Here is a 26,382-nt window from a genome sequence, read left to right on the forward strand (position 1 = left end):
GAAGTCCCTCCATCCTTCCTTGGAGGGGCGGAAGCTCATCTTCTCATGCTTCCGCTTCCCTTGTGAGCCTCCTCAGTTCTTTTACTCAAAATAACAGTGTGTGTCCAGGCTGGGCCAGGTGCAGAGGTCTCCCCCAGAGACCTCCTGAAGCCCTTGGTAACAGATGGAGCCTCAGAAAGTCCAGCATTGTGGAATTGTTTGCAAAACTCCAGGCCTAGTTTGAACTTGCCTATTTTGAGCATGGGGCAAGGTACAGGTTTTGTCCTAAAGAGACCTGAAGTGGGCATGCAGACTGAGACATGACAATGCAAATCACTCACTAATTGTCTCGCACGTATGTTTTCCCACAAGGGGCTTTTCTCCACATTGGCATGGAAGCTGCAAAGCAGAACAAATGAAAGAGGTAAACTGGAGAAGTGCTCAATGCTGGGGTGGAAGGGGCAAGGGAAAGCAGAGGTCCTAAGTCCCTTTCTGTTTTCCAGAAGGCCATCAATGGGTTCAGTAGCCCATTTTGGCTAAGGGACATATACCAACCCATCAGTGCCTCCCAAATGAGAAAAGTGGCAGCCAAGCTACATGATGAATCCTCTGATGAGGATGAGATTTTCACAAAGCCTGCCCTGTAAGCGCCTTGGGATGACTTAAGGTTCCTGTCTAAAATGAGGGGGCAGGGAAAGTTTCATTGCTTTGGTATTGTTCTCCAGGAAGCTCTGTGAAGTCATCATAGAAGGAGAGCCCACAGAGTCGACCCTTGAAGATGAAGACACTGGGGAGGTGGAAGAAGTCGCCATTCACTAAGCCCTTCCTGCTTCAGGAGGGATTGTAAATAGCTTTGCATATTAAAGTACATAACACTTTTTAAAAACTTTTAGCTATATGATGAGAAATTCAATTGCAAGTAGTTAAGTATGTGTGAGCACAGAACAAGAGCAGAGGCAAAAAACAGTTGGGGTAAAGCTTGGATCCTTTGTGGCTGTCATGCTTCCAGGAGAGGCAGCGTGGTGGCCTCTCACCCTCATCACCCAACACAGTCAGCCTCTGCAACCAAAAGCACATTCTCCACAAGCAGGGCGGATTCTCAGTCAAATCGCTATTGTTCTCATGCACTCTCCTGTGCTTTAGGAGAAGCAGTTACACAGTGGTGTAGGGGAGCACACCCCTCTAACCCCAGCACTCTGGGAGGGGGAAGCAAGAGGATCACAAGTTTGAGCCCAACCTGGGCAAATTAGTGACTCAGCAAGACCCTGTCTCATAACCAAAAATAAAAGAAGGCTGGTATGCACCTATCACAGAGGGCTTAGCTCAATCTCCACTTACACAAAAAAGAATGAGCCAATCTATCATATCCCAATGCAATATAGCCATTTTGATCCCAAATTCAAACTCCAAATCTTTCCAAAAAACTGGAAAATGCTGAAGCACCAGTAAACCGCCTGGTTGTGGTTGGACATGGAAGGAAAAGACTTCAGAGAGTAAAGAGAGCACTTGAGGGCAACACAAGGAAAGCTGTTTCTTCAGAAAATGGCGTTTTTATTTTAGAGCATGCAAACTCTATAGTTAAAACCATGGGGGGGAATAAGCCAATCATACATTCTGGAAAAGTTCACCGTTTTCACAAAATTCACTCACGTGTGGCCCACAGAACACAGGAGACCAAGCTGAGTGAAAACCTGAGAAAGGAAAGCACACGCAGTACACTACTGCTTGCAAAGAGGCCTCCATTCCCAGCAGTGAAGAGTCACACCAGCTCCCCTTCACAACAGGTGCTCTCACCTTCAAGAGACCCGAGTATTCGGGAGAATCCTGTGTCAGAATTATATGTGCCTTTAGAGACTTTAGCAGAAAGCACCACACCCCCTCCGGGTCAGAAAACCCTGCCACAGGGTTTATTTTTTATTTTTTATTTTTTAAAATTTTATTTAAAGAAAGACTAAGCTAAACAAAATAGGTAGAAATAATACATAAATTCAGAGAAAACAATAGTAAAAAATCACTAGTTGATGTTTACATATTATCATTTTACAAATAGTTGTTCAAGATACAAAAATGGAACATGTAAAGTGAGAATTCAAACAGTGAGGCCACAAACAGTTCTGTTCACTGTCCAACAAAAACTTAGTGACACGGTTTCAATCCTGTACACTTAAACATACATGCAGGTATCCATATCTTCATTTATGTTTAGATTAAACAAACTAAAGCAGGTTAAAATCATTCTGAACAAAGAATAATAGTATTGCTGGATTTCACATCATGACACTGCATGATCAGCACTGGGTAATGTAATGTCTTTTTTTTAAATTTAATTTAAAGAAAGACTAAACAAAACAGAAAATGGGTAGAAATAATACATAATTTCAAAGAAAAAACAGAAACCACTAGTTGATGATTACAGATTGTCTTCCTACAAATAGTTATTCAAGATACTAAAGTGGAGCATATAAAGTGGGGATTCAACAGTAGATTGCAACCAGTTCTGTTCAACTGTCCAACAAAAACTTAGAAATATGGTTACCAATCCTATACACTTAAACATACATGCAGTTATCCATATCTTCAATTATGTTGAGATTGAATAAACCCAAGCAGGCTAGTACCACTCTGAACAAAGAATAATACTATTGTTGGATTTCACATTATGACACTCTAGGATCAGCACTGGGTAGTTTAGTGTCTCTTTTTCTTCAGAGTATCTGTATATTTCATGTGTCATAAGATCAGTTCTCATAAACTGTTTATAGATTCTACACATAAATCTTAACATGTATATCTATGTTAGAGGGAGAGACAAAACAAAGCAAGACAAAACAAAACATTTCTATAGGGGCTGGGGATTTAGCTCAGTGGTATAAGCACCTGCCTTGCAAGTGTGCGGTCGTGAGTTTGATCCCTAGTACCAGTAAAAACGAAGAAGACAAAAAAAAAAAAATGTGTGAGAGTATTTAGTAGGTAAATAAAGTGACTTTAAAAAAAACATTTCTATAAACACATGAAATGAAAAAAAACATATAAGACTGTTGTACAAAGAGTTCTACCATGGTTCCTGTGTTGTCTCTTGTTATCTCCAATAGAACTGGCTATATCGTCAAACATAATATAATTAAATATATCAGTGCATAACAGTATTAATAAAAACACAACTTTGTATATAGGATATAACTTCAAAGACTGGCAGTTATCAAACCAGAATGTGTATCGTAGAGTCTTGTCATCTTCAGTGTAGTTGCCTATATTCTCAGACTTGATACTATCCATCATATTAGTTTTAAATAAAATCTTCTCTGCCTCATTTCTGTTATGCTCTTTTTTGCCATCAGTTGTCTGCTTATCTTCTTCATTCTGTTTTCTGTTCCATTCATTGAGGCCTCTCTGCCACTGTTCCTGGAACCCTAGTACTTTTCTCTCTCTCTAGAATGCCCTACAGTATTCTCTGTAGAGCTGGATTGGTGGTTATGAATTTCTCAAGTTCCTCTTTGTCTTGGAAGCATCTTGTTTCTCCATTAATTTCTAGAGACAGTTTAGCAGGGTATATCAATCTGGGATGAAGGTTATTTTCTTTCAGGGCTTGGAATATTTTGCTCCAGGCTCTTCTTGACTTGATGGTTTGTGTGGAGAAGTCTGCTGTTATTTTGATGGGCCTTCCTCTGTAGGTTATCTGTTGCTTGTCTCTAACAGCTTTTAATATTCTGTTCTTATATTGAATTTCTGGGATCTTGAGTATTATATGCTCTGTTTTGGTTGTAGGTGGCTGGAGTTCTGTATGTCTCATATATCAGAATATCATTTCCTTTTCCTGTGTTTGGGAAGTTTTCCTTAATTATTTCTGTGAATAACCTTTGTAGTTCCATTGTTTGTACCCCAGCTTCTTCATTCACATTCTTTATTCTCAAGTTATAGATCCTCTTGTCTTCTAACCTTTGTGTTGATACTGCTTATTTCCTTGTTACTTTTAAAAAGTTTTCCCTTTCATAATCCCACATTGCAAAACTGTCCTCCAGTTTGGACAATCTATCCTTAGTTTCTTTCAAGCTGATTTGCCATCTTTCCAGAGTTTTTAATTTCCAGGTAATCTTTGAATCTGCTTCATGTATTCTATATTTTTTTATATTCTTCATCAAATGGTTCTCTCCTTTGTTTGAGTTCCTCCCTTCTTCCTGTCTTCTTGAGGGTGCTTAGGATCTCTTGTATTAATCTTATATCTTGCTTTACTTGGCTAAATATTTCACTTTTGAACTGGTCTATGAGGTCCCAAAGATATCTCTTTATGTCCACTGGCACTCTGTCTGATATTATGTTTGCTGTTCTCATTCTCCTTTGTATTTACCTGTCCTGGGTCAATGTTCTCAGGGTTGGAACCTGGGGACTTTTTGTTGTTGCTTCCTCTTCCCATCTTTTTTGCTTCTTCTGGGGGGTCCCAGTTTCTTTCTTTGCTGGTTACAATTCTTCTGAAGCACGCTGGCTAGATGACCCTTCCCACTGCCATGTGCTAGTGAGTTGCAGACAGGGACAGCATATACTGGTCCCTCCCCTCCGGATCAGTCAAGGTGCTGTGGCCTTCACTGTATTACTATGTGCCACCTCCTCTCTGGATCAGTCAAGCTGCTGTGGCCTGCACTGTATTACTATGCACTGCCTCCCCTTGGGTCAGCCAAGCTGCTGTGGCCTGCACTATATTACTTTGCACCACATCCCCTCCAGGTCAGTCAAACTTGTGAGGCTTCACTAGGTTAGTGTGGTTAGTATGCACCACCACTATTGATTTTGGATAACCTATTGGGTCTCAGTCAGGTCCCATGACCCAGACCCAGCTCATTCCACCAATCCCATTCGGGAAGAGAACAACTGACTGAAGTCACTGCTGCCCTTTGTGCTTACCAGTCCACCAGAGGCCCCTTTCTGTGGAATGGCCCCACTCCCATCACTCACCACAGGTTGATGCAGGCACCCTGCCAGCTCAGCTCTCCGTTCAGCTTGCCAACCCCTGAACTCAGTGTAACTGTGCCTCCAGTGAGTCCAAGTGGCGGGACCTCAGAAGGCTTGGCAAATTGCAATGGGACCTTGGCAAGCTGTGGTGGGACCTCGGATTGTCAGCAAGTTGTCCACTGTGGCAAGAACACTGAACCTTTAGCTGTTCCAATAATAGCACCAGGACTGTATGTTTGGTTGGTTCTTCTCACCTTAATTTCTTCTTGGGACAAGAGAATTCATCTCCTTGTGTTTGGGGCTCCCCACTCTGCATTATGTTGAAGTCTAAGTTGACTGTCTCAGGGAGCCTCTGTAGCCAGATGTTATCTATCTGCCATCTTTCATGGTGATGTCTCTTAATGAGGACTAATGTTCCCAGTTTGCTGCAGGATGTTCGTCCTCAGGATGGGCTGCAGGCAGAGGTGGTTGTTCTCAGAATAACCAGTGGATGGAAGTCAGAACTAGCTGAAGGGCCTGGAGGGACTTAACAAGATCTTGATTAGCCAGATCAGCTAATTTTTCCTCAGAAATTTTAGGAATAAGAGGTGGAGGTCTCCCATATAGAGCTTTAAAAAGGGGGAAACACCTGTAACAAAGGGGGTACATTGCGCATACAAGAGGGCAAAAGGAAGGAGATTCACCCAGTTCTCACCAGTTTCCAATGCCATCTTAGTTATTACCACTTTTAAAGTCTGGTTTATCCTTTCTACTTATCTTGATCTTTGGGGCCAGTAAGCAAAATGGAATTTCCAATTAATCTGCAAAGCTTGGGTTAGTTTTTGAGTTATCTGGGCTATAAAAGCCCGGCTATTGTCAGACCCCATGGATAAAGGGAGGCCAAATCAGGGAAACTGCTATCAGGACTGACTCAGACTTAGTAGGAAAAGCTTCGAACCATCCAGTGAAAGTATCTACCATTACTAATAAGTACTTATTCCCTTGAAGTCCAGGCTTTCCCATTTTTTTGTGGTCATTTTGGGTTCACCAACTGGCACTGAGGGCATCTAAGGCTCACAAACCGAGTAAGCTTGGATAACTGAGAGATAAAGAAACAATCTTGAAAAAGAGCAGTGAGTTTTGATCCTCCCATGTGAGTAGACTGATGAGCTTGTTGGATGAGTTCTCATCCTAAGGCCTCGGGGAGGAGGGCTCGCTTATCAGGCAGTTGGTACCAGCCCCTGGGGATATCAGGCTTCACTTGGAGTTGAGCTGCCAAATTCAAGTCTTTTTGAGAAAAGGGCTCTGACAGAGTAGATGGAATCAGCAGCAATGCCGGGGCTGTCTCAATCCCCACTGATTTTGTGGCCATTTTTTGGGCAGTGGTGTCTGCTAGATTAATAGCCACCTTCGTTGGCATCCAAATGGCAGCTAACAAATCCAAAATCTGAGGATCATTTTTGACCCCCCAGAAGTCAATAAACACCACTCTTGATTAATGGCCCCATGAACATGGGCAGAAGCAAATGCATATTTGCTATCAGTCTGACAACTTGAGGGCCTCAGTGAAGGCAATGAGTTCAGCCCATCTGGCTGATGTTCCTGGCACCAAGGTTTGTTCTCATAGAATCTGAGAGTCGATAGTAATGGTGGCTCCTGCAACCCACTTACCTTGACAGATGTAACTGCTTCCATTGGAGAAATACAATGTAACTCTGGATAGTGGCTCATCTGTCAAGTCTAGTCGAAGCCCCGTGAGATGATCAGAAGGGCAAGGAGGGGGGTCATCATCAGGCAGCTGAGTAGCTGAGTTCAAAGCCAGTGTCCCCTTGAAACTGATGGTAGTCAGATCCAGAAGTAATGCCTGATAGTGCATGAGTCGGGAATTGGGCAACAATGAGTCCAGTAGAGCCTTGATGAGAGTCTCTGGCGAATGGGCGGAGACAATTAAAAGTTTCTATCCAAAAGTCAATTTTTGAGCCTCCTTTACTAGAAGGGTCACCAAGGAAATCACCCACAGACAAGGTGGCCATCCGGCTGCCACGTTATCAAGCCCCTTGGAAAGATCTAAAGCCTGGGGGCTGGGGATTTAGCTCAGCGGCATAAGTACCTGCCTTGCAAGCAGGCAGTCGTGAGTTCAATCCCCAGTACTGATTAAAAAAAAAAAAAGATCTAAAGCCCATGGAAGAGCTTGGGACAGTCCTTTTGCCAGTGCCCCTTCTCTTTGCAATAAGCACATTGATTTCTATCTAGAGGCAGAGGAGACTTCTCAGCCGGCTGGGTGACTTTGTCAGGTAGCATTCCCAGCAGCTTTGTCTGCTTCTGGTCCTTAGGGTCTTCCTGGTTGTCAAATATCTTTAAGCAATCTCTAATAACTAACTGAGGGGAATTCCCTTAAATCCCTCAAGCCTTTGCAATTTTTGCTTAATATCAGGGGCCAGCAGTTACAAAGGCAATATTAATGGCCCTTGCTTTTTAGGTGTTACCAGATTTATGGGTGTAAATGTAATAGGCTTCTTGTAATACTTCCAGAAACCTTAAGGGGGACTCATCAGCCAATTGTCTCACCTCTGCTACCGTGGACAAATCGATGGGTTTTCTGATGGCCAACAACTGCGATACTGATCGAGAGCCTTCTTACCTCTGGGTGTCCGCGGGACAAAGGGAAAACATGGTTCTGGAATTTGGGATCAGAGGACAGGTTTTCATCTGGAACACACACTGCTTTTTATCCCATGGTGCGAATGTTTTCTCTCTCTTCTGCTGTAAATAAAACCTGCAAAATCTCTGACAGTCATCCCAAGTGGAGCAATGAGTAGAGAAGACAGATCCTTCCCCTTTTTAGAATATAATCTTATTTTAATGGAAACATTTTTCAGTAAAGGTTTACTGATCTAATTCTGTTAAATTCTGAACACATTTGTTTTTCTCACTTATTACCAGTCAATTATCTCTTCTCTAGCTTTTTAGACATTAAAACTTTTAACAAAATGACTTTCTTTTAGTAATCTAAAATATATTGAATCATTTTATGTCTTTTTACCACCTTAAAATGCTACACTTTAAAACTAACTTTTTAAACTGGCTCAATAACAGTATGACCTGGTTTCAGTTGGTAAAGTTAATATAATTTTAAAAACCATATATAGGGGCTAGAGATTTAGCTCAGCGGCATAAGTGCCTGCCTTGCAAGCAGGCAGTCGTGAGTTCGATCCCCCGTACCGATAAAAAGGAAAAAGACAAAAATAAAAAATAAAAAACCATATATATATATATTTGTGTGTGTGTAAATATATGTGCATATATATACATATTTACATTTTAACCAGAAAGAAAAAAACCTTTTTAACTCATGCCGAAGTTGTAAGTAATCAGTTGTCTAAAACATTAAATAAGGTGCCACAAAAGACAAGACTAACATTAAAGACACAAACAAAGGTTTTTCTGTCCATGGTTCAGCAACCTAAGGGAAACAAATTTTTATTATGACCCTTAAGTCCAATAAGCCACACGGAACCTGCAACAGTAGTTTAAGAGAAATAAAAGAAATTTGAATGTTAGTACTGAGGTAACAGAGTCAAACAATTAAATGGCTCCACAGTAAAAATATACCAAGCATAAAACCAAATGGGCAAAAAGCCCCAAATCACAAATGGGCTAGAAGTCCTTTCCTGGAAGGCGTCCCACTCTGGTGCAGAATGAGCCCAGGCTTGTCTGCAATTTCAAACGTGCACACTCAAATTACAAAGAACAAAAAACCCAAATACTTACAGATGGTTCAAGCCAATCGATTGGTGAAACATTATGTGGGGAGGGGTCCCCATGTAATTCAGGATGAGCCCCTAAATGTAGCCCAGAAGTGAGATCCCCAAATGTTGCTCAGAACAAGGCAAGATATTTTTGAAGAAAAAGAAGTGCTTTATTTAGCTGGCAGCCAGTGATGCAGGGAGCAGTGGAGACTGCCAGCCTCTGCATGCCGACATAGTGGGGCGTATAGCTTTTATTAGCAAAAACCACAAAACAGGGTAAAGGTTCAAAAGACAGAGTGGGAATCCGGGGAGTTTTATAAGGGACATCTGGAGCACAGTGATCTCAGAAAACAGGGTGTTGGGCTGTGTTGGGCTGAGGGCTAGGTGCAGGATATTTCTATAATAAAAAGAGTGGGGGAGATATGAGGCTGGTGGTTAACTTATCTATATGAGCCCAGTGGAGAAGGAACAGAAAAAGGGAGGGGGGTGGGCAACGCATACAGAACAGGAACACGGCATGGAGTGATCTGTGGAAAATTACAAATTATAACTATTTTCAGACCTGAGGATTATAAGGAATTTCTGGGTAGGGTACAGGAAAAAACCCTGCATTTTATACTTAAGCACCTAGAGCTCTCTCTTGCCATCTCAGTGTGCAGATTGTTCTCCTGCTCTGGCCTGGAGGCCTGCCGTGGTTAAGGGTCCCCGAGCACTGGTGCCCTGTAAACTTTTGATGCATAAAAGCATGTGAACAGGTGATGGGAAAAACAGCGGTGGCTGGGGTGTGCCAGAGCCACACCCCACCTTCCCAGCCCAGGGCCAAGTGTTGTAGCACTGCCAGCAGTGTCCTGGCCATTAAAAAGCTTGGCAGGCTCTGGCTAGCTGCCTCTCTGTCCCCCTGTCATTGCCTGCAGTTGCAAGCAAACATCAAATCCATGGCATATATCCTGCCACACCAAGCCAGGCCAGGCCAGTGCATTGTGGGGAACTTGTACATGCCTTACACCATTTACATGAATTCTTAAAGGCAAAAATCCTAAAATGGTTTTAGGCCCTGAGGGCTAGAAATGAAATCTAGGGATGTCTTACCCATTGAAGAAAGTCTACTCTGATAAGATCGATACGATTTTGGCATGATAGACAAAGTAGAAAAGAGGCGCTTATTGTGGGCCCAGCGGGCTGCAGAAGAGTTGCAGGCATTCTCAGGGAGAACAAAGAAGCGAAACTACTTTTGTCAGGTCTGGTTGGGGGAGGAGATTGGGAGGTGGGCAAAATGGCCTACAATAGCTGACTTGAAAGGAGCATCTGTGTGGACAAAACAGGAAACAGAAAGATTTGCTGGGGTTGGGGATGGAGTGCTTGAGTGGTTGTGGAGTCTTGGGATTGGAGAAGGATCAGCACATGTGCAAAAAGGGAGAAGGAGGTTTATTTCTGGAACTACAAGGAGAATATAGAAGTTACTCTTAGGTAAGTGGCTTCTCTGGGCCTGGTACCAAATTGGGTGACTGACTAGAGATAGCTAAGCCTCAAGCTGAGAGACTCTATCATCCTCCACACCCTTCTGGCTACTATTCCTTTTAATTTTTTATTTTTTATGTTAAAGATAGTAAAATCCAACAAAACAAAACAGAACAAAGCCAATCCAACAATGCAGCAAAATTGGTACATAACTTCAAAGCAGCATAGGAAAACAAACCATAGCTACTATAATAGTATATCTTGTCTTCACAGTAGTTGTCCATTCCGTCAGGTATAGATAGCAAAATCAAACCAAAAACAAAACAGAATAAAACCAATCAAAACAGAGTATTGAATAAAGCAAAACAATCAGAATAAAGAAAAACAATGAGAACAATATTGGATTTTTAAAGACAAGATAGAAGGAAGTCCCCCATATTTGTTGTATTGCATGCTGTCACCTCCCAAAAGATGCTCAGACCACTGGCCCAAGGCCTGCAAAATCAACCAAACAACACAAGCATTTAGTTGCTTTATGTACCTTAGTTGCTATCAACTCAGCCTGTGCTAGGCTTATGGGAGAAGCTATCTCAGTTTTCTCTCCCTAGAACCTGTTATAACTTGGGCCCCAGTATAAAATCCAAGGAGGCAAGAGACCAAAAATTTAGGTGGCAAAGGCTTTATTTCCAGGCCTGGCGACCAGTCTCAGGGAGCCAATTTGGAGACTGTGTCCCAGAGACTGAAGGGAGGACTTTAAAAAGAGGCTGGAGGAAAAGGGGGGGTGGAGAAACAAAGAAACCTGCAGAGCCATCAAACTTGTTGACCCGAGTCTGGAAACTGTATTGCTGTCCACTTAGCTCTGACAATCTCGGGAGTTCCTGGTGTTTCTCAAATTACTCCCATCCTACAGACTGACATTATCTCGGAGTGGCACATCTGCAGCAATATTTGGAGAAGAAAGTGGACAGTTAATTATCCCAGGACAGCTAGTTTTCACTAGTGGGTCAAGAGGGGTCAAGAGTTACAAGAAGCTGAAACTTAAGTTTTACAAAGGTCTGATATCTAACACATTTGATGCATACAGAACAAAAGGAAAGCACCGATTGGGGTTTGGGCCATAGTATTTCCCGGTAATTTCTTTGAAGCTAAACAGTTCTTAAAATTTGGGGCAGGCTCATTTTATGACAGATCATCACCGGGTCGGGAAGAGGTCACCAGAAACCCAAATTCTTTATGGCCTAGATAGATAGGTGAGGGGAGAGGGAGGGAATAAGGCGCCATACAGAACAGGAAACGGCGGTTATGTGTCAAGGTCAGGGTAAAGGGTTAAACTCATATGCAAATCTCTCTGCACACAAGCAGGTTACTTTAAACAAGTGTAAATTAATGGGCCATTCTAGTTTTCTTTAGCTCTTTAGCGGAGAATAGAGGCGCCTAACAGTGATTAACAACCCTTGTTAGCTTGTTTTAGCACAACTTCTGTAGTTTGTAGAGGGCAACAATGGTTAACATATCAATTAGGTGAGATTCTTGCAATTCTTTACAGAGGAGAGTATTGCTCAACATATCAATTACGTCACTTAAAATATCAGTTAGGGAAAAAGGATAAAAAAAACACATTTAGTAAGCCACTTTACAGGTTTGCTATAATACACATATAACGAAGCTATTTTCTTAGAGTACAACAGAACCCACTCGGCCTGTTCAGCCTACCAGAAAGGCTGGCTAGTTGATTTCTTGGTGGCTTGTCCCCATCCCAGAATGGCTGATTCTTGGGAGATGCTGGCTTTTCCCTCCTTGTGACTACTCTTCTAAATTGATCATAAATTTGTAATTCAAAAGCAAATTGATTGCATGTGGCAGCAAAGGTGCTCGTTGTATCCCCCCAGGTTAAATCAATTTAGCACTTTTACCAGGATGAGAACATTGCCTTTACCCTGTAGATCTGCAGTTGTCACATCCAGAAGCCATGCCATAGGCTAATGGCATTGGCCAATAACTGAAGCATTTGTTTCTGTGCCTAAAAGCCCTTTAAATGCTTTTTCTTTAATTATCAATTTAATCTCAGGGTGATCCTGCTTAATGCTTAATTGAACCCAGTGAGTATCAGAAAACCAAAAAGCCTTAGATCCCCTTTCTTTATAGATTTTCTAATTTTTGTCAAGGGAAGAATAGGAGCAATAGGAGAATCTGGGGTGATTTGAAGTGTTTTGAGTAGATTGAACCATAACTCTGATTTCCCCTTGCAGCTGAAACAAGCACCGTTGTTTCTTTCATCTCTCTTGTCTGGACCTAACTCCAGGCTTAGTGGAGCTCTTTGGTTCCCCTCTTGCCTGAAGGCCTGTGAGTAGTGGGAGGAGAAGAAACTTGCAATTTGCCTTGTTAAATAACCTTTACAAATATGTAGAAGTCTACATAGACTTGTGTTGGTTTGGTTTTTTAGTAGCCTTGAACTAGCTCTAAGTTGTTTTCCCATTTCCTCCCACAAATGTAAGGTTACAATTTCTTTCTTCTGGAAACAAACTCAAGGAACTCAGCAAGCTGTGTAGTGTCAGTGTATTGAAACCTAAAATTCGATATAAGAAAGTGAACAAGACCTAAATAAATGTAGAGTTACATTCATCATGGCTTCGAAACAAGTACCTCTGTAGTAAACAATTTTGAAAAAAAACGGAGTGTGAGAATTTGTTACCAGATATCAAGACCCACTACAAAGCCATGGTGAAACAGTGATGTGCTGGAGCCAGCCTGTTACTAGCTAGTGAAAGCCAAATGTTGAATTTTGAGAAGTTTTACAGGTTAGTTGTTGTCATATTGGTTAGTTGAAATTGTCTTCTGTAAGAGTATCGTGCAAACAAAAATCAGCAAACCACAAATCAGGATCATGTTACCCCCAGCCAATAAGAGCCTGCCAGCCAAACAGGGCTGTGCCATCTCAGGGAAACTGTCTGAGCCATCACTCTTTGGCATGGCTGATACAGGCCCTGCTGGAAGTTTTCTTTTTTTTTCTGGAACAGGTAGGCCTTCCACATCACTTCTAAATTTACTTTAGGTGGCCCAATAACATCTATACTTTGGACATATAGTAGAAGATTTTGTTGAAGGGACAGATATTTCCTGTGTTACCCCCACAGGTGTAGCAGCACAATTTTTGGCAAAATGCACCTCCCCCCAACAACAAAAACAAGTAGTTTTGTTTTTTTCTTTTCTTTAGGCCGTGAACTGATGACCCTGATACAGGGGAATGAAAGTCCCAACCTACTAGATATCCATATGAGTTTGTGTTCTCTAAAATTGAAGACTAAATTTTAGGAACAAAGCAGATTAAGAGCAGAATATATTTATTGAGAGAAAGAAAGCTCCTGTCAAGGGACCCTGAGTGGTTTGCCAAAGATTCTGTCTTTACTAGGGACTTTTATGGAGTAAAATCATGAGGTGAGACAGGTCCAAGATGTAAAAAACTGTGAACTCACCAGGAAGATGGGCTTGAGGTTGGAGAGAACTATAGTCAACCAATAAGATTAATTGTTCAGATAAAATTGACCAAATCACAGACAAATGGGGAGGTGAGTCAAGTAGCAAGCAGATATGCTTAAAGAACAGTGACTCTTTCGATAGAGGGTTGGGACAGTGACTCCTGGCTTGCTCAAGGTGATCCATACCTATTTAGAATGTCAGTCCCTGATGTGTTAGAGTGTGGTTACACTTGTTTTGCCTTTTGTCTTGAGATGTGGCGACCATGGGAGGAGTCTGTCTCCCCCAAGGTTGCAAGGTATCTGATCTTCTGCACTGGCTCCTATGAGGGCCTAGTCCTTTCTGACTGCCTGTAATATTTCTAACTAACTCAGCTGCCTGTAACATTCCCCAGTCTGAAGAAGTAAACCCAACTGCTGTGAAGGGGTAATGGGTGATGACTGAACTGGCCTCTTCAGGCCATGGAATGTTCATTGAATAGTCACTGAATGGCAGTCAGTGATAATCTGCAGAGGTTCTATCTAACGGCCATCAGGAGATACCAGGTGTTTTCACCTTGAGTAGGTGTACAGCTTTAAGTCTAGAGTAAACACAAAGAAGCAATTAAGTATGCATGGACCAAATAATAAAATTATTAAGATAATTGTGAATACATCTGACAAAGATTTCCATCATATGGGGATAAGAATAAGGTCCAATGAATTTTTAGAGTCTGACATATCATTGATTTATCATCTGATACCTTGAACAGTTATTGAGATATTAGCAGAAGGAGCAGGGATATACATGCATTTAGATTGCAGAAGTACCTTCTTTGCTGTTGTTAGAATGTCTAATATCATCCGAGTTTGGAGGGTTTCCTGTTTCATTCATTTTACCTTTTTATTTAGGCGAGACGGATCAGCTGCAATACCATTTAAGACCTGCTGAGTACAGTTAGTTAAAGTCTCAATATACATTATATAAACTTTTTCTGGACAAGATCTGGTGGATCCCAGTGAAAGGAATCTAAAAGGAATCTAGCATATATGTTATTGTTTTCATCTGTATGATGCCTTGGGGTTTGGCACCTTCTAGGCAAGAACAAATTTAACCAAAGTATATACAATCAGGGCCAGGGATTTAGCTCAGTGGTATAAGTGCCTGCCTGGCAAGCACAAAGTTGTGAGTTCAATCCCCGTTACCAAAAAAAAAAAAAAAAAAAAAAAAAAAGTATATACAATCAAAGTTGGTATAAAAAGCCATGTATAATCAAAGCATTAGCATTAGAGTTGGCAGGTAAGTTTAGAAACTGTTTCTAAGGAATAGCAATTGTAACCCATTGGCCCTTAGGTCCTTTTATTGATGAAGTCTGAAGTCCCTCTAGCTTTAGTTATAATTATCTCTCTAAATTTGATAAGTTATGAGAGCCAGATTAATATATTATTTTGACAAATAAAAAACTCTTTAAGTTTTTTTTTTTTTTTTTTTTTGAGACAGGGTCTCGCTATGCAGTTTGGGCAGGCATTGAGCTCACTTTGTAGCCCAGGCTGATCTCGAACTCCCAGTGATTCTCCTGCCTCAGCCTCCCGAGTGCTGGGATTACAGGTGTGAGCCACCATGCCCAGCTTTTAAGCTTTTATATACAAACAACAATATGCACTATATTCGTAAAAACCAGTTGCAGCATCATTTTGATTAGGCAACCTGGATATATATTACAGTATTTAGACAGGATAAAATCTCTCCAGGATGCAAGCTGGGCTCTTAGGCATAACTAAAAGAAATGAGTGAAGAGAAAGTTATCCAATTTATGGTTTAAGCCACATATATTTGGGGACTTTATTGAGATACAATACCTGAAAGTAAGACCAGAGTTGAGAAGGACAAAGAGACATATGCCAATGCCCAGCAATCGGCTGGTTTTTACCTCTTGTCCTGATTACTCATGGCTCTTCTGTAAAAATGACAGGCTGAGATGACAGTCTGGCCAGAGGGAGGAGAGGAGTGTGCCCTGAGGCCCTTTAGTTCTGCTGGGCCAGCTGATAGGATGGTTCTGAACCATGGGGCCCTGGCCCCAGAGGGCAGTCTAACCTCCAGTGGTCCCCTTTGCAGTTAGGGCATGGCTTGAGGGGCCTCTTAAGGCAGTCCTTAAAGTGGCCTGGATTGTGGCAGCAATAGCAGGTAGATGTCATCATTAAACTCTTCTTGGAACCGCAAGAATCAGTTGTTTTCCGTTTCTATTGGCCCAGATAACCAGAGGTCAGACTCCAGAAAGGAACCCAGTTGTATGTCTGGTCAACCTTCTATTGATTCCATTGGCTACTGGCTTCAATGGGGACTCACCAAACAGAGGCTGGGGAAACCTGTCCTCTGCTTTTAAGAGTGGCAGCTGCTATAGGAGTGATCAGTTAACTGGCAGAGTAACCATTGTGTGTCACAGTTCTATAAGGGATAGTTAAAAGCCTGAGCAAGGTCATTACTTTGTGCCCTATATATTTACAATAAAGGTTCTAAAGCCCACAACTTGAAAGTTTGCAGAGCCTCTTTATTTTAAACATCTGTAAGTGTTCTGCTTTTGCAAATAGCTCCTTCTGGTTTCACCCAGAAGTCAGTTCTTTCCACTGTGTCTCAGGTTCAATCTCCAAAGGAGACCATCGCCCAGAACACTAAGGCAGGACATGACTTTTATCTGTGTTCTCTTGGACATGCATGGTTCTGATGTCTCATCTGACCCAGAGACACAGTATGTGTCCCTCATTGAAGATGACTTCCCTGTCTTTGGCATTAGCAAATGCTCATTTTCTATGGACTTAACTTAGGAGAAAAAGGTTGGAAGAGTCCAGAGTTCTTTGTGATTTTTACATGCCTCTTTTAGGAAAGTACAAAGTTGGGAAAAGATTAAAAATAAAGTCAAAGAATGGAAACTAATGCAGAACAGACTCAACATTTCTCCTAAAGTGTAGAGAAGGATCAGAGCCAGTCTGTCTCAGTGATACCTGTCCTCCAAGACTTGAACAATGGCCACCATTCTACTGCTTTTTAAGTGGTGGAAGGAGTTCTATGTTTTATTATAGGCCTGTATATTTTCTAAGTCTGAGCTAGATTTTATTTAAGAAGCCCCATTTTATAGAAGTTTATATTAAAGGCTGCTAGGGTTGTTCTAATATTATTCTCTATAGTGCTATTGTCTAAACACAAGGAATACCAGTAAATTTAGAAACTTAAATGCAACATGTATAAGAACAAATAATAAAAATATCCCATTAAAGAAATATAACTGTGAAATCTGGGGAGCTGTGCTGGTGGAGAAGGGAACTGGGCTGCCAGTGGGAGTGAGTTCCTGTTCACCATCTCAAGCCCCGGGAGAGTTTAAGATCATCTCTCCCAGTGGTCAAGGACACACCCACACTAGACTGGGCTTGGGAGGTTTTGCAGCCAGACTAGATTACACCCAGCAACCTTCTTCAATCAGGGGAGTTGAGAACACATCAAGTGAGTTCCAGCCCATTGTTCCTTGTCCAGGGAGAGCTTTGGACCATCATCCACATTGGTCAGGTACCCACTCAGCTTCCTGGAACACTAGAGGTGGCATGGGAAGTCCTGTGGGCCTGACTGAACCATGCTCAGCAACCTCCATTCATTCCCAGGAGCCAAGGGCATGGCAGACGATTTCCAACATGCCCAGGGGAAGCCTTGGAGCAACACTTGAAACACAGAGATATATGAAAATGAAAAAATAAAAGACCAAAATGCAATCTCAAACCTCCAGCACACCCCAAGACAGCCTAGGAGCTATGTTCATAGAAGAAAATATATGCCATACACTTGAATACCTGAAATAATAGCAACTGAAATAAAGAAGCAACTCTGGGAAGCTTTAAAGGAATTCAAACTAGAATTAATCTTCCAGGTAAAAGAAGAAATGATAAAAGTAATGAAAGAGATGCTGAACACATCTAAAGAAGACAGAGTTAAAAAATTAGAGGAACAAAACAAAATGATAGAATCCCTGGATGAACAATATAAGAAACAAACAGAATACGTGAAGCAGATTCAAAGAGACATACAGGAAATCAAAAATTCCATTGAAAGTTGTCAAACCTGCTTCAATGAAAGTGAAGATAGAATTTCAGACCTTGAAGACAAGATTGCAGCTAGTGAACAGGAAAGGAAAGATCTTAAAAAATAACAAGGAATCAAGAAATAACAATACAACAGCTGCAAGATAATGCAAAGAAAAACAACATAAAATTGATAGGGATAAATGAAAAGGGGATAACACAAATGATATCAAGAGGCTATTTATAGAAGTAATAGCTGAAAATTTCCCAAACATGAGAATGGAAACTGACATATGGATTAGTGAAGCATATAGAACCCCAAATAGCCATAATCAAAATAAAACTACACCCAGACATATAATAATCACCATCCCAGAAATCCAACATAAGAACAGAATATTAAAAGCTGTTAGGGAGAAAAGACAGATCACCTATAAAGGAAAACCTATCAGAATCACAGCAGACTTCTCAGCACAAACAATGAAGTCAAGAAGAGCATGGAATGAAGTATTTCAGATCTTCAACCTAGACTGATGTACCCTGAAAAACTGTCCTTCAAAATGAATGGAGAAATAAGATACTTCCATGACAAAGAACAGCTGAAGAACTTCATGATCACCAGCCAACCTTGCAAAGAATAATGAAACACAGTTTAGATACACATAGGAAAAAACCACTAAGCAAGGCAGACAGTTAAACAGAATGGAAAGATAAAGATGCAACAGCAGAAACATAGCATGTCAACAATAAACCAATATGTAACAGTTATAACCATTAATGTAAATGGTCTCAATTCAACAATTAAAAGAGACAGACTAGCAGAATGGATCAAGAAAAAACATACAACCATATGTTGTCTACAAGAAACCCATCTAACCCAAAAGGAAACTCACAGACTGAAAGTCAAAGGATGGAAAACAACACTTCATGCAAAAAGGAACCCCCAAAAAAGTGGGGGTAGCTATTCTGTTTGCAGACAATATGAACTTCAAACCAAGAATGATCCTAAGAGATAAAGAAGGTCACTACATACTGGTTAGGGGAAAACTTCAAGAGGAAGAGATAACAATCTTAAATATATATGCACCAAATTCCAGAGCAACCAGTTATACAAGGCAAGTATTAATAGAAATGAAAAATCAAATTAGCAATAACACGATTATAACAGGAGACCTTAACACACCATTGACACCAAGGGACAGATCAACCAGACAGAAAATCATCAAAGAAATAACAGAACTGAATCACACCTGTGAACAAATGGACTTGATAGACATATACGGAGTGTTCCATCCAACAACATCAGAATATACATTCTTCCCAGCAGAATATGGGACATTCTCTAAAATAGACCATATACTAGCTCACAGAACATATTTAAATAAATGCAAAAGAATTGAAATTATCCCATGCATGTTATCAGACCATAGTGCCAAGAAACTAGAAATTAATGATGAAAGAAACTGCAAAAACCCTACAAACACATGGAAACTGAATAATACATTCTTGAGCAATCAGGGGGTCACAGGGAAAATTAAAAAAGAAATTAAACAATACCTACAAGCAAACGAAAATACAAATACAACTTACCGGAATCTGTGGGATGCAATGAAAGCAGTCCTCAGGGGAAAATTTATTGCACTGAGTTCCCACATCAGGAAAACAGAATGAATACAAATAAACAACCTGATGCCACACCTCAAACATCTAGAAAAAGAAAAGCAAGTCAAACCCAAAGCCAAAAGAAGGGAGGAAATTATAAAACTCAGAGCAGAAATTAATGCAATAGAGACTAAGAAAGCAATCCAAAGAATCAATGAATCAGAGTTGGTTCTTTGAAAGAATAAATAAAATTGATAAGCCCCTAGCCAATCTTATTTTAAAAAAGGAAAGAAAAAGCTCAAATTCAGGCAATAAGGAATTTAAAAAAGGAAAAATCATTACAGACTGTGGAAATACAGAAGATCACTAACACCTATTTAAAAAACCTCTACTCTCAAAGGTTTGATAACATGGAAAAAATGGACAGATTCCTAGAAACATATGAAGTACCAAAGCTAGGTCAAGAGGATGTAGAACTGCTCAATAACCCAATTTCTATTAATGAAATTGAAAATGTAATTAAGTTCTTACCTACAACGAAGAGCCCAGGCCCAGATGGATTCATTGCAGAATTCTACAAGAAATACAAAGAAGACTTAATGCTGACACTCTTCAAACTCTTTAATGAAATCGAAAGGGAAGCAATCCTTCCTAAGTCATTCCTGGAAGCAAATATCACTCTAGTACCAAAACCTGAGAAAGACTCAACTAAAAGAAAACTACAGGCCAATCTCCCTAATGAACACAGATGCAAAAATGCTCAATAAAATATTGGCAAACAGGATGCAGCAAATCATCAAGATTATACACCACGGGGGCTGGGGATTTATCGCAGCAGCATAAGCACCTGTCTTGCAAGCATGCAGTCGTGAGTTTGATCCCTGGTACCGATAAAAACGAAAAAGACAAAAAAAAAAAAGATTATACACCACGACCAAGTGGGATACATCCCAGGCATGCAGGAATGTTTCAACATATGTAAATCAATAAATGTAATCCACCATATCAATAAAGCCAAGAGTAAGAATCACATGGATATTTCTATAGATGCACAAAAAGCTTTTGATAAGGGTCAACACTCATTCATTACAAGAACCTTACAGAAAATTGGAATAGATGGTCTTTACCTCAATATGATAAAGGCCATCTATGACAAACCTACAGCCAACATCATTTTGTTTATTTATTTTTGCCAGCATCATTTTAAATGGCCAAAAACTGAAAGCCTTTACCTTAAAATCAGGCATAAGATAAGGATGTCCCTTATCACTGCTCCTATTCAACATAGTACTGGAAATACTAGCCAGAGCAATTAGACAAGATAGAGAAATAAAAGGGGTAAAGATAGGAAAAGAGGAAGTTAAATTATCATTATTTGCAGATGACATAATACTCTACATAGAAGACCCCCAAAACTCCATTGAAAGACTCCTAGATATATCAAATAAATTCAGCAATGTAGCTGGATACAAAATCAATACTCAAAAATCAATAGCATTTCTATGCACTAACATTAAAATCACTGAGAGAGAAATCAGAGAAGTCACACCCTTCACAATAGCATCCAGAAAAATGAAGTACTTAGGAATTAATCTCATGAAAGAAGTAAAAGATCTATACAGAGAAAATTATAATACCCTGAAAAAAGAAATTGAAGAGGATCTCAGATAATGGAAAGACATCCCTTGTTCATGGATAGGAAGAATAAATATTGTTAAAATGGCCATTCTCCCAAAACTGTTATACAAATTCAATGCAATCCCAATGAAAATACCATCAACATACCTCATAGATCTAGAAAAATCACTCCTAAAATTCATCTGGAACCAGAAGAGACCTAGAATAGCAAAGGCAATTCTCAGCAGCAAAGGCAAGGCAAGAGGCATCACAATCCTTGACTTGAAGTTATACCACAAAGCTATTGTAATAAAATCATCATGGTACTGGAATAAAAACAGATCTGAAGATCAATGGAATAGATTAGAAGATACAACCAGCCGAGTGTGGTGGCTCACACCTGTAATCCCAGCACTTAGGAGGCTGAGGCAGGAGGATCATTGTGAGTTTGAGACCAGCCTGGGCTACAAAGTGAGCTCAAGGCCAGCCTGAACTGCATAGTGAGACCCTGTCTCAAAAAGACAAAAAAAAAAAAAAAAATACAGCCACAACTACCAACACACTCAACCACCTTATCTTTGATAAAGGGGCCAAACATGTTCACTAGAAGAATGACAGTCTCTTTAATAAATGGTGCTGGAAAAACTGGCTCTCCATATGCCAAAAACTAAAACTAGACCCATGCCTGTCATCATATACTAAACTAAAATCTAAATGGATCAAAGATCTGAATATTAAAACAAAAACACTAAATCTGTTGGAAGACAAATTAGGTAAAAACCTTGAAGACATAGGGGTAGGTAGAAAATTCATGAACAGGAAGTATTTCCTCATGGGAAATACTTCCCAGAATCAGTAAATGGGATCACATTTTATTAAAAAGTTTCTACATGTCAAAAGAAATCTCCAGCATAGTGAAAAGAAAACCCACAAACTGGGAAAAAAATCTTAGTGAACTGTCCCTCAGACAAAGGACTTCTGTCTAAAACATATTATTTTTAAAAATCAGACCCCCAAAATTCAAAGACCCAATCCCAAAAATGGGCATCTGAGATGAATACACAGTTCTCAGATGAAGAAACACAAATGGCAAATAAATATATGAAAAAATGTTCATCATCATTGGTCATTAGAGAAATGCAAATTAAAACTACACTGAGGGGCTGGGGATTTAGCTCAGCGGCATAAACGCCTGCCTTGCAAGCAGGCAGTCATGAGTTCGATCCCTGGTACCAATAAAAAAACGAAAAAGACAAAAAAAAAAAAAAAAAAACTACACTGAGATTCTACCTCATTCCAGAAAGAATGGCCAGGATCAAGAAAACTACCAATAACAAATGCTGGAGAGGCTGTGGGGAAAAAGGAACTCTCCTGTGCTGTTGGTGGGAGTGTAGACTGGTGCAACCATTGTGGAGGTCAATCTGGAGATTCTTCAAATAGCTGGGATTGGAAGTCCCATTTGACTCAGTTGTTCCACTTGTAGGCATATTCCCAGAAGAACTGAAAACATCATACCACAGTGATACATGTGCACCCATGTTTATAGCAGCACAATTTGTAATAGCCAGATCTTGAAAACAATCTAAGTGTCCATCAACTGAGGAATGGATAAAAAAGTTGTGGTATTTTTTTATACAATGGAGTACTACTCAGCTATAAAGAATGATCACATTGAGATATTTATAAATAAATGGATGCAACTTGAGACCATATTCATTTTTTTTTGTCTTTTTCATTTTTATTGGTACCAAGGATCGAACTCACGACCACCTGCTTGCAAGTCAGGTGCTTATGCCGCTGAGCTAAATCCCCAGCCCTGAGACCATACTCATAAGCAAAATAAATCAAACTCACATGTATAAATACATGTATACATGTATAGTGTAAGTGTAAGAAATGGTAAGAGTACATAAGAGTTTATGGTAATCATGATTCCCCACTACATTGCTTTGAAGCCTTATAATGTTTACATTCATTAGTTGGAATGGTTTTATCTGGGTTTGTTTGATTTTATTATCTGTGATAGTTTGAACAGCTATTTTAAAGAAAACAAGACATTATAATAGCCAGTGCTGATTTAATATCATTTTACTCTGAAGTCCTACCATGCTTTTGTTCTTCTGTTTCCATTGGTTCTATCATATTGTATCTTATTGGAGTTTATTATGTGTGATAGTATAAACAAATTTTGAATGGAAAATGAGAAAATATAGTAGTCATTGTTCGTTCTCTGTTATTTGGTTCTGAATGCTCTGTAGTACTTTCATTCTCTTGAATGGTTTTATACTATTTTGTTATGTTTGATGCTGCTGTATATGAAGTTATGCTCAACTATTTCAAAGAAAGAGACATTATGGTAGTTACTGTTAATTACGGATTGTCTTGTGAAATACTGTGTTGCTTACATTGTTCTAATCTGATCTGCTTTGTTATGTTCTCTTTTGTCTTAATCTCTTTAAAATAAAAATTTTAAAAAAAGAAAAGAACTATAACTGCGGGAGACAAGTTGAGTGACTCCCCTTGAATGCAGAACAACTGCGGCAACTTTGATTACGCGGAGACTTATTTCCTTATACTGTGTATACAGAGCTGACTCTGGTATTCCTTTCTCTCTTCAGTTGGCTCTAAGCATTGCAAATAAGGCGAGCTGAGGTACAGTCTCTAAAGCCATCAGACAGTCTCCTGTTTCCTGGCATAGTGCTCTTTCTAAAATATATAAGCACAGTGGGACAGTAAAGCCAGTCAGGTCCAGGAAGGTCAGCTGGGTATAAGCCTCAAGAAAAAGAGGCTGTGACTCCCCAGGGCACAAAAGTTTGCATATTAGAAACTGAAGCAAGCCTCCTAAAGCAATTCAGTTGCTACCTTAATTGAATTATGCAAATTGATCCTTCTGCATATCTTTATCTCTGCATTTTGCAGAGATGCTTTTCTCCCTACCTGGCCAGCCCCCTCAAGTTACTCACACAATTCCCAGCATCCTCACTATTACTTATCCTCAAGTCACTCCCTTCTTCACAAGATAAAAAATTCTAGGAGAGGCCTAGGATCAGGGCCTTTGCACATCCTCATGGGGATTGGATTTAGGACCCCGTGGCTCTTTAACTTGGAATATGTCTTAGTGTCTTTACTCTCGCCATGGGTTGCATTGTGGAGGTGGTAGATTGGAATTAACTTGTTGGGATTCCAGTAACATCTCAATGGGATTATGAATATAACTTTTTGGTTTATGAGTAAAACTGGAAAACGGATTATGATACTTGGATAACTGTACTCAATATTTGGGATTACAATACTCAAGCATTGTGACAATCTCCATTTATCAGATTTTTTAGGAATAGCAAACACAGGGTGCATCAAAAACTGACAGCTCCAAGGGACCCAGCTAAATTTGTTTCTGCATTAAATCATACAGATGTATAAGGCTCCCCCCGCTTCTCTCTCTCTCTCTCGCCCTCTCCCACCAGGAATTGAACTCACGACCTCATGCTTGCCAGGCAGGTGTTGTGCTGCTTCTGAGCTGTATATTCTCAATCAAGTTTCTCCTTTTTGAAGGGCTATTGCTCTACCCAAACAGGTGTTTTACTGTTCCGTTGTAAAGGTAAGGCCATTTTGGGAGGAGAAGTATCAAGTATTAGTTTTTATACCTGATTTTGGTGCAGTCTAACTTAATTTTAACATCTAAGGGCTGAGAGTTTTCTTGCTCAGTTTTTCTAGTCCTTTAACTATTTATAACCTTTGGAGCAGTGGAGAGATGGTTAGTAATAAATTTCAATTTCTATTGTTAATCTCTTTCCAACAAGTTTACTGGAATAGAGGCTACATAAGAAAGACACAAACCAGTTTGACTTTCAGTCTCATGATGTGTTAAGGGAGACCCACTTTGTAAAACTTGTTGGGTTGACCTGAGTCCCACCAATGATGTAGAAGCTGGCTTAGCAGGCTGGTTGCTTGATCTGGACTGGATAAAAGTCTGACTGAGGTTTTGACTGGGAATCTGACTGAAAGCTTGATTTCCCATTGGGTCACCCCTAGTTTTAGGGGGACCTGGTGTTGAGCCCCCTTCTGATTTCCTGACAGGTGGGTTCCATCTCTGTGATATTTAGACTGAAATGTGTAGCCCAACAATTACCCTTTTTACACTGTGGGCAAAGACCTGGTTTAGCCTCCCAGAATAGAGTCAGTGGAAGTTCCAGAGGTGTTAGAGTTATTACTGAAAAGGAATTTAAAGTTTCAAATAAAGCCTGCCAAAGATGCCTGCCAAGACCAGGCTGACATCTGTGTCCAGAACAAGCCTGATAACAGAACATTCCCTCCTTTGTGTAAGTTTGTCTGACAGATGCCTAAAAGGATAACTTAAAATGTTCCTTTGTGTAACTCCTATCTCTACTGACTGTGTATAACTGATGATCTTGCAATGTAACTCAAAATGTAACAGGACATGTCTTCCTCTGTATAACCCATGCTTTGTATAACTGATGGCCTTAGGATGTAATCTATGAAATGTTTAAACTCCTTCAGCAACTGAGATATCACCCAACCCTCCAATCAGAATGTGACAAATCTGCCTTTGTACCTTCCTGCTTGCTTGCTTTTTTTGTTTTGGCATCAGTGATCAAACTCATGAGTGTGCATTTGTAAGGCAGGCACTTATGCGTCTGGAGCTAAGTCCCCAGCCCCTTGCTTTCTCTTTAAAAGCCCTAGAACCCCACCAGGCAGGACTGACTCTTTGGCAGAGAAATCCACCCACTGGTGTAATGAAGCCTCAACCTACCAAGTAGCGAGGAGTATAGGAATGCATTAGCACAGTTTGGTGAAGAAGTTAAATTTTACATGGAACAGAGATATAGTTCAGTGGCATAAATGCCTGCCTCGCAGTCATGAGTTTGAGTCCTGCTACACACATACACACACAAATTTACAAATTGCATTATTGTTGGGTGTGGTGGCTCACCCCTATAACTCCAGCACTCAAGAGGCTGAGGCAGGAAGATCCCAAGTTCCAAACAAGCTTGGGCTACGTAGCAAGTTTAAGACCAGCCAGTACTATATATCAAGAGTCTGTCTCAAAACAAAAGCATTGTTTATAATAACATCAAAAAGTGTCAGACATTTAGGAATAAATCTAAAGAAAAATGTACTCAACTCTGTACTGAAAATCATAAAAATTTATTAAGACTAAAGAACTAAAGTACTTTGAACTATGTGTAAATATTGATGAATTGGATGATTCCATTCAGTTAAGACACAACATCTACCCAGATCGATCAATAGATTTAATGTGAGCCTATCAAATCCCAACATGTTTTCTTGTAGAAATCAACAAGCGTATTGTAAAACGCATGTGCAAATACAAATGGTCAAGAATAGCTGAAGCAATACTGAGCAAATGTGGCTGGGGACACAGCTCAGCAGTATAAGCGCCAGTCCGGCAAGCGCGAGGTCCTGAGTTTGATTCCTAGTACTCCAGCCTCCCAAAATACAGAGCAAATATGACAGCAGGCTTACACTACCAATTTGTAAATGTTTCTGTATCTCAG

At 40.2% G+C, this 26,382-nt stretch overlaps 1 long non-coding RNA gene across 6 annotated transcripts in view; it reads right to left on the reverse strand.

The window, feature by feature from the left end:
• Positions 1–1,864: 1,864 nt before the first annotated feature.
• The window catches only part of LOC134474408 (uncharacterized), a 37,133-nt gene continuing 12,615 nt past the window's right edge, over positions 1,865–26,382 (reverse strand). For 2 of the 6 annotated variants that reach the window (XR_010045256.1, XR_010045259.1), the window contains exons 3-4: positions 19,760–19,802; positions 1,865–19,333 (exon numbers count right to left, since the gene is read on the reverse strand). This is a non-coding gene — a long non-coding RNA (uncharacterized LOC134474408). Of the gene's footprint in view, positions 19,334–19,759; positions 19,803–21,013; positions 21,059–26,382 lie in introns of those variants that run through there. The other 4 variants (XR_010045260.1, XR_010045258.1, XR_010045257.1 and 1 more) reach the window with 4 other exon arrangements.

Source organism: Cavia porcellus, unplaced genomic scaffold, assembly GCF_034190915.1.
Source record: "Cavia porcellus strain 051 isolate PalLab524CR breed Dunkin Hartley unplaced genomic scaffold, mCavPor4.1 scaffold_32, whole genome shotgun sequence".
Lineage (NCBI taxonomy): Eukaryota > Metazoa > Chordata > Mammalia > Rodentia > Caviidae > Cavia > Cavia porcellus.